We start from the raw sequence: 12,965 nt of genomic DNA, 5'->3' as shown, positions 1-12,965 counted from the left end.
TCCACGTCGATACAATGGTCAAGAAAGCACAGCAACGTCTCTACTTCCTCAGAGGGCTAAGGAAATTCAGCATGCAGGATTCTTAAAATTGTTTGTAGATGCATCATTCTATCTGGATGCATCAGAACAAGTATGGCGAGAGCAGAGTGGTAAGTGCTCTTCCCAAGACTGCTCAGTGGTTAGCACTGATGCCTCACGGCGCCAGGGATCCAGGTTCAATTCCCGCCTTGGGCAATTGCCTGTGTGGAGTTTGTGCATTCTCCCCGTATCTGCGTGGGTTTCCTCTGGGTGCTCCGGTTTCCTCCCATGGTCCAAAGATGAATTGGCTGTGCTAAATTTGCACAGCTACATTAGTCAGGGTAAATGTAGGGGAGTAGGTCTGGCTGGGTTGCTCTTCGGAGGACTTGTTGGGCCGAAGGGCCTGTTTCCACACTGTAGGTAATCAAATCTAATAAAACTACAGAGAGTTGTGAACACAGCTCAGTCCATCACGCAAACCAGCCTTCCATCCGTTGTCTCTATCCAGCCAACATAATCAAAGACACCTCCCACCCCGGTTCTACGCTCTTCCACCTTTTTCTGTGGGGCAGAATATAAAAAAGTTTGTTTACAAAGTACAAACAGTTTCAAGAACAGCTTCTTCCCCGCTGTTATCAGACCTTTGAATGGGCCTCTTTAATGTTAATCCTGATCTTTCTCTGCACCATCTCTGCAGCTGTAACACTGCATCCAGTACGCTGTTCACTTACTTGCACGGTACAGTCTGCCTCTAAGGCATGTAAGACAATAATTTTCACTGTATTCAGTATATGTGGCAATAATACATCAAATCAAATTTTGGCAAGACAGAATGGCATTGGATCCTGGCAAAAAAATAAGCAGCAACCTGCAGGGTGAGTTCATGTGGAGGTCAATGTTCAAAAAAAAGGCCAAAACAAGGCTTGAGATGCTCCCCCACCACAAAGGAGCTTTTCCTAAACCTTTTCAGATGGATTTATTAAAAGCATGAGATTTGGCAAAATGTTTTGATTTATGGAGAGGAGAAATTCAATTTTACTCACTGCTGCTCAGATCTCCATTACACCATTAAATGAATATTAATAACCCATTAGAAAAAAATGGAGCAGAACTGCTCAAAGTAATCCACTGCAGATTAAATTCTGGTTCGATTGCAGTGATTACATCACAAGGAGAGCTCAATTTTTATGAAAAAGACTTCAACACACATGAGTACAGAAGTTAATACTGATATAACAACATTTCAAATCCTTAGGACACCAACAAGAAACTCACAGCTTTTGTGGAGGTTAAAACAATTGCCATTTTATTCTGAGCGAGGTCCTCTCCCCTACAGGCCTCAGGCTGTCCTTGGAGTGCCAGTGGCTTGGTCAACTCCAGTGGTAGTGTAGTGCTCAGCAGCAGGAACTCCAGTTTTACATCTCGATAAACTACCCAGTGAGTTAAGCGTAGAAGTTAGGAGCAGGAGTAAGCAATTTCACCCTTCAAGACTCCTCTGCCAATCAAAATGATCATTTGAAAATGATCATGAGGGTGGGATTAGGGTATTGAGCTCAATACCCTAATCCCACCCTCCCCTTATATCCTCCAATCCCTTTAGATATAAGACATCTACCTCTTTCTTGGAAACACATCATGTTTCAGCCTCAATTACACCCCGCCCATCGAAAAATACAAATCAGCAGTTGTATTATTAGAGTACATGGTTAAACCCAGGACTACTCCAGTGTCAAAAAATGACTTGGTATTGAGCAAAAAATAACCGCAAATGATTGAGGTTGAATGGACCCAGCTCACGTCACCAAAGTAACCAAGCTGGACCCTGTATATTCACAACTCCTTACAAGGTCTAGTGAACAGGCTAGAAAGACTACAAGCTGTGACTAGGTTCTGGAATTTTTAATGATCTCACTAAACAAACTCAAGTGCGAAATGCAATTTATTTGCGGTCCACGTTCACCACTGTAAGCAAATAAGCAGAAGTACAACATTTTTATTCATGCTGAAAAATGTCTTCCTGCTTTGTTGTCATGGTGATGCAGGACAGAGGTCATTTGGGGGAGGTTTCTCGTTTCCATCAGGCGATTTTTTTTTTGAATTAAAAATTAATTTTATGCCATCGAATGTGGGACATTGAGGAGACTGTCAGGCATGGAGAACACAGGAATTTGGAGTTTGGATGAAGGGTCAATTGGGTGGTTGTTCCTCTCCTACTGGGCTGTCAGACCCACTCATAGAAAGAGAATCGGTGGCAACCTCCTTCAAACCCAGTGAATACCAAACTCACGAGTGGGGCGAATTGGGACTGACTACCATGAGGAGGAGTAGTTGAGGCGCATATCACAGGTTGACTTTACTGATTGCCCCCAGGATTCGAGGATGACATTTCCACAGGGATGTGTGTTCCTCCTTTGGGCCGGTTCTTGACACACAGATCTTTGGCCACGTGGGGTAGGCTGTTCTGGGAGGTAGTGGCAGCCTCTGTAAAGGGTTCACTCCCTCTTCTTTCCTCCCTTGCCTTATCACTAAGACACTTGCATCAAACCACGATGCAGCTTGGTGGGCAAGACGTACCTTTGTCTTTGCAATGGGTGGCAAGTTCATCTCAATCATTAAGGTCACCGATGCCTCACTTCAAGCAGACACTGAAGAGTACCCTTTGCGTTGTGTTTTTCTGTAATCTCCTGCAGTGCTGGCTATCTTAGAGCTGAGGAAATGGGAATTGGCAGGGCAGTCACCTCTTAACCATCCAGACAGAGTGCCCACTTCAATGTTGAGTTTTAATTCTTTCTTGGTCTCTGGGCTTCATTGGCAAGGCTGGTATTTGATGCCTGTCCTTAATTGCCCCTTGAACAGAATGGCCTGCTCGGGCCATTCGAGAGAGAGAGCAGATAATGATCAATTGGAAGAGTCTGGAGTCACATGTAGGCCAGACCACCTAAGGATGGCAGATTTCCTTCCATAGTGAACCAGATGAACAATCAACAGTGCGGCCACAGTCACCATTGGCTCACCTTTCGTTGTCTGCTTTGGTGAGTTTTGAACCATGCCACTGCACTATCCCGCCCCTCCTGACCAGGACATCAGCCTAGACTTCTGGTTCACATCGTTGCCATGACGCCATCACCTTCCCTCTGCTCTTTGTGCAGGGATTTAGCCCTAATGCTTGCAGAGCATTCCGAAGTGTGAATTTAAGAGGAATGTAAACATTCAGGGCAGAAAGAAATATGCCGTCAAACTCCGATGGCTCTTCATTGCCGAGTTTGGTGGGGGGGGGTAGGGGAGGGAGTGGGGGCGGGATGAAGCACCACTTAATGAGAAGCAATTATAAATCTGGCACACTCTTAAATAAACAGCAATGTGGCTTCGCTCCTGGAAGCTGCAGAAGGCTGTAGGTGAGTTGGCAGCATTTCCCCCACAGCTTCTGAGTCTGCTCGCCAGTCCAGACGCCCTCGGCTGTGATAGCAAGAACCTGTAGTTCCAAGGGACCCATCCATTGAAGGCAGTTTACTGCAATACCTTCCACTGCACTCCACAGACTCAGGGGACCAGGTTACACAAAAGAAAGCATCTAAACACTGGAAAGGTGAAATCAATAAGCGGAGCAGTTAAAGTTAAACTGGTGCAGAAACACAATTTGGTTGCACTTGGAGCACTGCACACAGTTCTGGGCTTCACATTACACAGACAGTATTGGCGAAAATGTATTGGACGAGGAGAATACACAATTATCAATGTCCACTAGGAGATGCCCAGTAATGTGATGCAATTTGTTTTTGATTCGACCAAACCCCTCCAAAATATATTCTGATGCAGCTTTCATGATCAGCAGAGGCCGAAAGGGAGGCGCTCTTTTCACGAGAAAAGTAAAGGCAGAGATAGAAGATTTGAAAGTTCTGACAAGGGTAGATTGAAGTACAGAACCTATCCATGTGCCAGTGTCTGAAATAACGGCCACAAATCCGAGAATGTCTGCAATAAATCCAAACAGGAGAAAGGCTGAGAGAGTAAGGGGGAACTTGTTACTTCTGTGATTCTTAACTATCCACTGAAGAGATCTAACGAGACACTCAGTTCAAGGAACAATTAGGGAGGCCCAACAAATGCTGGATCAGCCAGCATTGCTGAACAGTTTTTTGAAAGAGTAAAACATGTATGCACTGTGACAAAGAGGTATGTTTTGACCTGGATTTTATTTTGAAGAGAGATTTAAAGTCAGAATTATAGAGCTGCCTATTGACAGCCAATAAAGTAAGCAGCTTCTGAGGGCTTGGGTTTTTTTAAAGGTGGAAGAACAGCAGCAGCCCGAATGGGTGTGGTCAAGCTCCCACACAACCAGGATTTTTAGTTCTGGTTTTTAAGTAGCAGTTGTTGCTGGGGTTTTGAAACTGGGTTTGGAATCTGCAGTACACCTCCTCCCGCTACTCTCCCTCTCAGAGTTTCCTTTTGATTTTTTTTTTCCCTCCTGGACTGGAGAATTGCCCGTGAAACAATCTATTTTACTGAATGTGCCCTTGGCAAGGGTGTGTTTATGGGTTGTTACTATATCGGGAGAAAGTGAGGATTGCAGATGCTGGAGATCAGAGTCGAGACTGTAGTGCTGGAAAAGCACAGCAGGTCAGGCAGCATCTGAGAAGCAGGAGAATCGACGTTTTTGGCTTAAACCCGAAACCTTCCTGATGAAGGCTTATGCCCGAAACATCGATTCTCCTGCTCCTCGGTTGCTACCTGACCTGCTGTGTTGTTACTATATTAGAAATAATAATGTTCTATTACTCTGTTAAGTTTTCCAATTCCTTCTTCCTTTTGTTGTCTGTTAGCCATTGTGTGTGACCAAATTGTCTGTTGCTTCAAAACAATAGGTTAACCAATTAAATGGCATCCAGAATGCAATCTTTAAAAAAGCAAAAGTTACAGTCTGGGCTATCTTCTGAATATTCTGAGGGGACTTGGTCTGTTTCATAACAGTATATGCATCCAGTGTGGTGAAGTAAAGTAGACAGACTCTTATGTACATTGTAATGGATCAGATGGGCTGAATGGCCTGTTTCTGAGCTGGATATTCCAGGGAGTGTCTAACTGCTCAGATGCTGACTTGCTCCATTGTATTGGCTGCCTCCTTCCACAAGGTGAGAGCACAAACATGTCATAGAGTCATCCAACACAGAAACAGATCCAACTGACCCATGCCGATCATAATTCCAAACTAAAGTAGTCCCACCTGCCTGCTCCTGGCCCATATCTCTCCAAACTTTTCCTCTTCATTCCTCAACTTATCCAAATGTCTTTTAAATGTTGTAACTGTACCCACACCCACTACTTCCTCAGGAAGTTCATTCCACACGCAAACCACCTTCTGTGCAAAAAAAGTGTCGCTTTTAAAACTCTCTCCTCTCACTTTAAAAATGTACCTCCCAGTTTTGAAACCCCCTTCCTCGGGAAAAGATAATGACCATTAACTCTATGTATACCCCTCATTATTTTATAAACGTCTATAAGAGCGCCCCTCAACCTCCTAGCCTCTAGTGAAAAAGGTGCCAGCTTCAAGGGCGGCACAGTGGTACAGTGGTTAGCACTGCTACCTCACAGCACCAGAGACCCAGGTTCAATTCCCACCTCGGGCGACTGTCTGTGTGGAGTTTACACATTCTCCCCGTGCCTGCGTGGGTTTCCTCCGGGTGCTCCGGTTTCCTCCCACACTCCAAAGATGTGCAGGTCAGGTGAATTGGCCATGCTAAATTGCCCGTAGTGTTAGGTAAAGGGTAAATGTAGGGGTATGGGTGGGTTGCGCTTCGGCGGGGCGGTGTGGACTTGTTGGGCCGAAGGGCCTGTTTCCACACTGTAAGTAATCTAATCTTATCCAGTCTCTCCTTATAACTCAAACCTTCAGCAGGATCATCTTGGAAAATAATATAAATAAAACAGTCGTGGAAATCTTCCCTGAAAGTAAACACTGGGTTTTTGCAGCGGTAGGTAAATGTTATTACCATCAGTTAGACCAGTTTTAGATTCCAGATTTGTTAACTGAAGTTAAATGTCATCAGCTGCTGTGCTGGAAATCAAACACACCCCTAAGGCATTAACCTGGGCCTGGGGTCTGGATGTTCAATTAGAGTTATACTGTCATAGAGTCCCACAGCACAGAGATCAGCCCTTTGGTCCATGCTGACCAAAATGTCCATCCACGCTAACCCCATTTCCCTGCACTTGGCCCATCTCCTTCGAATCCTTTCCTATCCATGTATTTGTCCAAATGCCTTTTAAGTGCAGCCTCACCAACTTCCTGTACAGTTGCAACATAATTTCCCAACTATTGGAATTACTGCATTCAATTCTGGTCACAAAAATGTTGTTAAACTTGAAAGGGCTCAGAAAAGATTTCCAAAGATGTTGCTGGGGTTAGAGGGTTTGAGCTTTCAGCAGAGGTTGCATCGGCTGGGGTAATTTTCTCTGGAGTGTCAGAGGCTGAGGGGTGACCTTATAGAGACTTATAAAATCATGAGGGACATGGATAAGGTAACGAGGCAAGGTCTTTTTTTCCTGGGATAGGGGAGTCCAAAACTGGAGGGCACAGGTTGAAGGTTAGAGGACAAAGATTTAAAAGGGACTTGGGGGCAACTTTTTCATGCAGAGGGTGGTGTGTGTATGGAATGAGCTGTCAGGGAAAGTGGTGGAGGCTGGTACAATTACAGCATTTAAAATGCATCTAGATGGGTACTTGATTTGGATGGGTTTAGAGGGAAATGGGTCAAATAGGTTTAGATTAATTTAGGATATCCAGTTGGTATGAACATTGGAGTTGGACCAAGTGGTCTGTTTCTGTGCTGTACTTCTCTATGATTCTACATTGCCACAATATTACTGTGGGTATTAGATGCTGTTGACATGCAATTGAAATGTCATAACATTCAAGGCTGTGGGCAAAGCGCTGGAAAGTGGGATTAGTGTAGATAGGTGGGTGCAGACTTGATGGGCCAAAGGGCCTCTTCTGCACTCTATGACTCTCTAAAGGCCATCGATGATGTAGTTGAATGGTGAACACGCTCGGGAATTCCTGCTCAGAAAGACTCACAAGGCCTCATTTACTTCCTCAGTTCTTGGGGTGTGGCCTTCATTAACTTAGGTTGGCATTTATTGACCGTCCTTAATTGAGAAGGTGGTGGTGAGCTGGGTCATTGAAGGCCGTGCAGAGGCACCCACAATACTGTTCATGGGGCAAGTGCAGGATGCTGGACTTTGACCCAGCCACACTGAAGGAACCGTGATATATTTCCAAGTCAGGATGGCGTGTGGCTTGGAAGGGAACTTGCAGGTGGTGAGGGGGGGGGGGGGTTGGTGTTCCCATGTGTCTGCTGCCCTTGTCCTTCTCGATGGAAGTGATTGTGAGTTTGGAAGATGCTGCCTAAGCTCTGGGGAAGCCAGGGCAACTGATCCAGAACTAATTGGATGCACTGCTGCTCGCTTAGTCTAATGTACATCTGAGGAGATTGTTTATTCTCGTTAACTCTGTTTTATTGCCAGGGCGCGTTGGACCCACACTGCCTGCCTATTAAATCTGTACAACTGTATTATAATACTGGCAGTTTCTGAGCAGCGCTGTACTGCTTCGCAATGTTCATATGGGCTGTACGTGATTTCAAGTGGAAACTATTTGGGATCCTTTATTGATGGAGTGCCAAGCTGGACAGCAAGGTGCAAGGTTTCCAATGTAGCTCCTGACATAGAAAAACTGGCATTGCACCTATTTCCATTGAAATGTTGCCCGCGGTGGAGGAGGGTATCGATTGTTGTCTACGGTTCATCTGCAATGCCCAGTTTTATAATTAGGTGCCAACTTGGAAAGGGTCACCAATCTCTTCTTGGCAGATAGAGACCCCAGTGTCAGAGGTGGCATACCTGGTTAGGTCAGTCAGGAGCGAATCTAACTCATAATCCCAAGGTTGCAGGTTCAAGCCCCCATATTGGAGTCAAAAGAATTAACAGCTTTTCGAGTGCTGCTCTATCATCAGGTGATCTTCACCTGACAAAAGAACAATCCTACGAAAGCTTGTGATTTCAAATAAACCTGTTGGACTATAACCTGATGTTATGTGGCTTCTGACTTTAGTAAGGGAATCAAGGATTACAGGGGAAAGGCAGGAAAGTGGGGATGAGGATTGTCGAATCTCACTGAATGGCAGAGTAGACTCTATGGGCTGAATGACCTACTGATGCTCCTCCATCTCAACTCTACGGGGTTTAAAGCTTCATGTGCTCAGCACATGCCAGAGGTTGCACTGTGGCTCAGTGATTAGCACTACTGTCTCACAGGACTGAGGACCTGGGTTCAATTCCAGCCTTGGGCGACTGTCTATGTAGAGTTTGAACATTCTCCCTTTGCCTGTTTAGGTTTCCTCCCACCATCCAAAGGTGTGCTAGTTAAGTGGACTGGCCATGGGAAATGCAGGATAATAGGTTAGAGAGGTGGGTCTGGGTGGGATGCCCTTCAAAGGGTCTTTGTGGACTCAATGCACTGAATATCCTGTTTCCACGCTGGAGGAATTCTACAATTTTGTGGCAGGCATATCACTGGGCACCATTTCGACTGATGATTATGGCGTACTCCAACTGGTTTGTTACAATTGCTGGGTGAGCAATTCACATCATGGTGAGTTGGTGAAAGGGACTGATGGAATTGTAATCTGGTATACGGTTGTTGTCAAAACCAACATGGTCCTTCCCATCACCTCAACTATGTCTGGTATCCATATAACTCCAGTCTCAGGCCCCTTAGTTGACTCTCAATGTCCTGGAGAGTGGAAGGGAGTGAGTTGCTATGAATGTGGATCTCAGAATTAACTAACACAAATCTAATAGTACTCAACTGTAGGATGTTTTCCACTTGCCAGGGTGCTTGCAACTCTAAAAATGATCAAAAGTCTCATCAACATCTGAGACAAAGCAACTATTTGATTGGCATTCCATTCACTCCCTCCACCATCCACATGCAGTGGCAGCATCTATAAGATGTACTGCAGCAACTCAACCAGACTCCTTTGAGTAAACCTTCCAAACCGAGGGCCCCGCCACCGAGAAGGGCATGGGCAGCAGATGCAATGGGGACACCAGGCCCTGGCACTGGGCACGTTACATGGCCTCAGGACATCCCATGGTGATTTGGAAATGAAGTTGCTGCATACAATGCAGGGAAACGTTACTTGATATCACCACTTCTTCAGTCAGAGCAGTCACTGATATTCTCAGGAATGGCTCAGACCCCCTTCTGAACTAACGGACTTGGTCTTGGCCTGAGTAGCACCAATGTTAGAGCCAACACCAGAAAATATATATTGTGTGTGTGTCTGTGTGTGTGTGTGTGTCTGTGTGTGTGTGTGTGTCTGTGTGAGTGTGTGTGTGACTGTGTGTGAGTGATTGTGTGAGTGTGTGTTTGACTGTGTGAGTGATTGTGTGACTGTGTGTGAGTGTGTGTGTGTGTGTGTGACTGTGTCAGTGTGTCTGTATGTCTGTGTGTCTGTGTGTGTGAATGTGTCTGTGTGTGTCTGTGCGTGTCTGTGTCTGTGTGTCTGTGCGTGTCTGTGTGTGTGAATGTGTCTGTGTGTGTCTGTGCGTGTCTGTGTCTGTGAATGTGTCTGTGCGTGTATGTGTTTGTGTGTCTGTGTGTGTGTGCGTGTCTGTGTGTGTCTGTGCGTGTATGTGTTTGTGTGTCTGTGTGTCTGTGTGTGCCTGTGTGTGTGTATGTGCGTGCGTGTGTGTGTGTGCGAGTACGTGTGTGTGTGTGTGTGTGTGTGTGTGTGTGTGTGTGTGTGTGCAAGTGAGTGTTTGTTGTAAGTCAGCAGGAGTGCACACACTCTCGATGCTCCATGCCAAATACCCAGTGCCAGGGCTCTCACTGGCAAAGAACAAGCAATCGGGTAAACTCCCAGAGGACACCTGGCATTGGTGACACATGATCTGCTGCCTCAACAAGGGTACAAGAGTTCAGAAAGAGAGAATACAGAAGAAACCATGCCAAAGACAAAACTGTGCTCCAACAAGAGCAGTGAGACTGCAGTTTGGTTTTTTTTCAGTAAGAGGAGATGTGACTGGCACTGATCCAACACAGAAGCAGACCCAGCAACTCAACCATATGGAGAAAATTAATAAGGAATACTATTGATTCACACCAATAGATAGCAAGCCGTGACCAATTTTCACTAATATATAACAAATTCACTGGTAGTTAGCTTAAGTTCAGAAAGAAATGACACTGATTTTTAGTAACGGCGATTTCCACAAATAATTTAAGAAGCCACACTGATTTTCACCGATAAATAATAGACCAACATTGATTTTTTTGTTCTTGCATTACCTCATCGCAGTCACTGAGACGGGTGCTGGTGGCATTAAACCACTCGGTGCTGCTTACACCCAGTCGCAGCTAGGAGTGGGGGTTGGGAGCTGTATGTGGGTAAGATCAAGTACAGAAGGCCCAAGAGTTTTCCTTGCTTGGCCATGGCTGCTGGGCAGGACTGACCTTGGAGTTTTCATCACCTGACCTCATGCTTCCACCCCTCCAGCTCAAACCATCTGTCCACCCCAATTCACCATTGGTGCATTACCACCCCCTCCCTCCACCACCCCCCCCTCCTCCCCCAACCAGGCCTCAAAGCCAGTTAGATTGCTTGACATGTCCTTGACTCTCATTTCAATTCCCATGACCCCCAATATTTTCACCCTTCACCAATGAAAATTTGAAAGAAAGTGAAACAGAGAAAAGCAATCCTCTGTTTGATATTCCTCAGATGGTTCTCCTGACCTGCTCATCCCAATGTCATGGAGCTTGATCTTCAGCTCCCTCAAGACTCCAGGATAATTCTGAAGGGGGTTGGTGACCCTCATGGTCATTCCCCCTCTTCAGCAACCTTCAATATGGACCAACACAATGTGCTCAGGCCTGGCATGTTGATGACTGCACATCAGCCGCACATTCGCAAGTTGGTCTCAGGGTCCAAATGGTTTCGCCACTCCAATATTTACTGAACTTCCTAACTCCCTGTGCAACATGAGACACCGAGAGCCAGAAGATTACAAAGGCACGTAGAACAGTGCAGCATGCCACCGGTGTTGCATTATGGCCTTGAGCCTGGACCACAGGCTTGTACCTTTAAGATAGCTGCAACGTATTATGACACATGACATTTCACTTTCAGTCACTCTCCCTGTGTTGTACAGTATGCAGCATTACCAACACATATGAGTTAAGACCTTGTAAATACTGTTAGAATAAACATTAAGAATAAAGAAAACAACACAGCACAGGAACAGGGCCTTCAGCCCTCCAAGTCAGCGTCAATCCAGATCCACTATCTAAACCTGTTGCCTGTTTTCTCAGGATCTGTACCCCACTGCTCCCTGCCCATTCATGTATCTGCCTGGATACATCTTAAATGAAGCAATCGTTCCCATCTCTACCACCTCCGCTGGCAACACATTCCAGGCACCCACTACCCTCTGCATAAAGAACTTTTCACATATGTCTCCTTTAAACTTTTCTATCCTGACCTTGAACCTGTGACCTTTAGTAATTGAGTCGCCCACTCTGGGAAAAAAAAGCTGCTTGCTATCCACCCCTCATGATTTTGTAGACTTCAGTCAGGTCCCCCTCAACCTCTGTCTTTCTAATGCAAATAATTCTAATCTGCTCAACCTCTCCTCATAGCTAGCACCCTCCATACCAGGCAACATCCTGGTGAACCTCCTCTGCACCCTCTCCAAAGCATCCACATTGTTTTGGTGATGTGGTGACCAGAACTCTATGCAGTATTCCAAATGCAGCCAAACCGAGGTCCTTTACAACTGTAACATGACCGGCCAACTCTTGTACTCAATATCCCGTCCAATGAAGGAAAGCATGCTGTATGTCTTTTTGACCACTCTATCAACCTATGTTGACACCTTCAAGGTACAATGGACCTGAACATCCAGATCTCTCTGTGTATCAATTTTCCCCAGGACTTTTCCATTTACTACATAGTTTGCTCTTGAATTGGACCTTCCAAAATGCATCACCTCACATTTGCCCAGGTTGAACTCCATCTGCAAATTTTCTGCCCAACTCTCCTATCTATCTATATTCTGCTGTAGTCTCTGACAGTCCCCTTCACTATCTGCTAATCCACCAATCTTAGTGTAATCTGCAAACGTGTTAATCAGACCACCTATACCTTCCTCCAGATCATTTATATATATATTACAAACAACAATGGTCCCAGCACAGATCCCCATGGGACACCACTGGTCACAGTTCTCCATTTTGAGAAACTCCCTTCCACTACTACTTTCTGTCTCCTGCCCCGCCAGTTCTCTATCCACCCATCTAGTACAAACTGGACCCCATACGACTTCATCTTCTCTATCAGCCTACCATGGGGAACCTTATCAAACGCCTCATTGAAGTCCATGTATGTGACACCTACAGCCCTTCTCTCATCAATCAAGTTTGTCACTTCCTCAAATAATTCTATTAAGTTGGTAAGACATGACCTTCCCTGCACAAAACCATCTTGCCTATCACTGATAAGCTCATTTTCTTCGAAATGTAAACAGATCCTTTCCCTCAGTATCTACTCCAGTAGCTTGTCTACCACTGACATGAAGCTCACAGTCTATAATTACCTGGATTATCCTTGCTACCCTTCTTAAACAAGAGGACAACGTTAACATATCTCCAGTCCACTTGGACCTCACCTCTGTGCAAGAATGTTGCAAAGATATCTGTTAAGAGTCCAGCTATTTCCCCTCTTGCTTCCCTCAGTAACCTGGGATAGATCCCTCCGGACGTGGGCCTTGTCTACCTTAATGCCTTTTAGAATACCCGACACTTCGTCCCTCCTTATGCCGTCTTGACCTAGAGTAATCAAACATCTATCTCTAACTTCAACATTGGTCATGTCCCTCTCCTCAGTGAA

Source organism: Chiloscyllium punctatum, chromosome 46 (genome assembly GCF_047496795.1).
Source record: "Chiloscyllium punctatum isolate Juve2018m chromosome 46, sChiPun1.3, whole genome shotgun sequence".
NCBI lineage: Eukaryota > Metazoa > Chordata > Chondrichthyes > Orectolobiformes > Hemiscylliidae > Chiloscyllium > Chiloscyllium punctatum.
Note: the sequence above shows the minus strand (reverse complement) of the source record.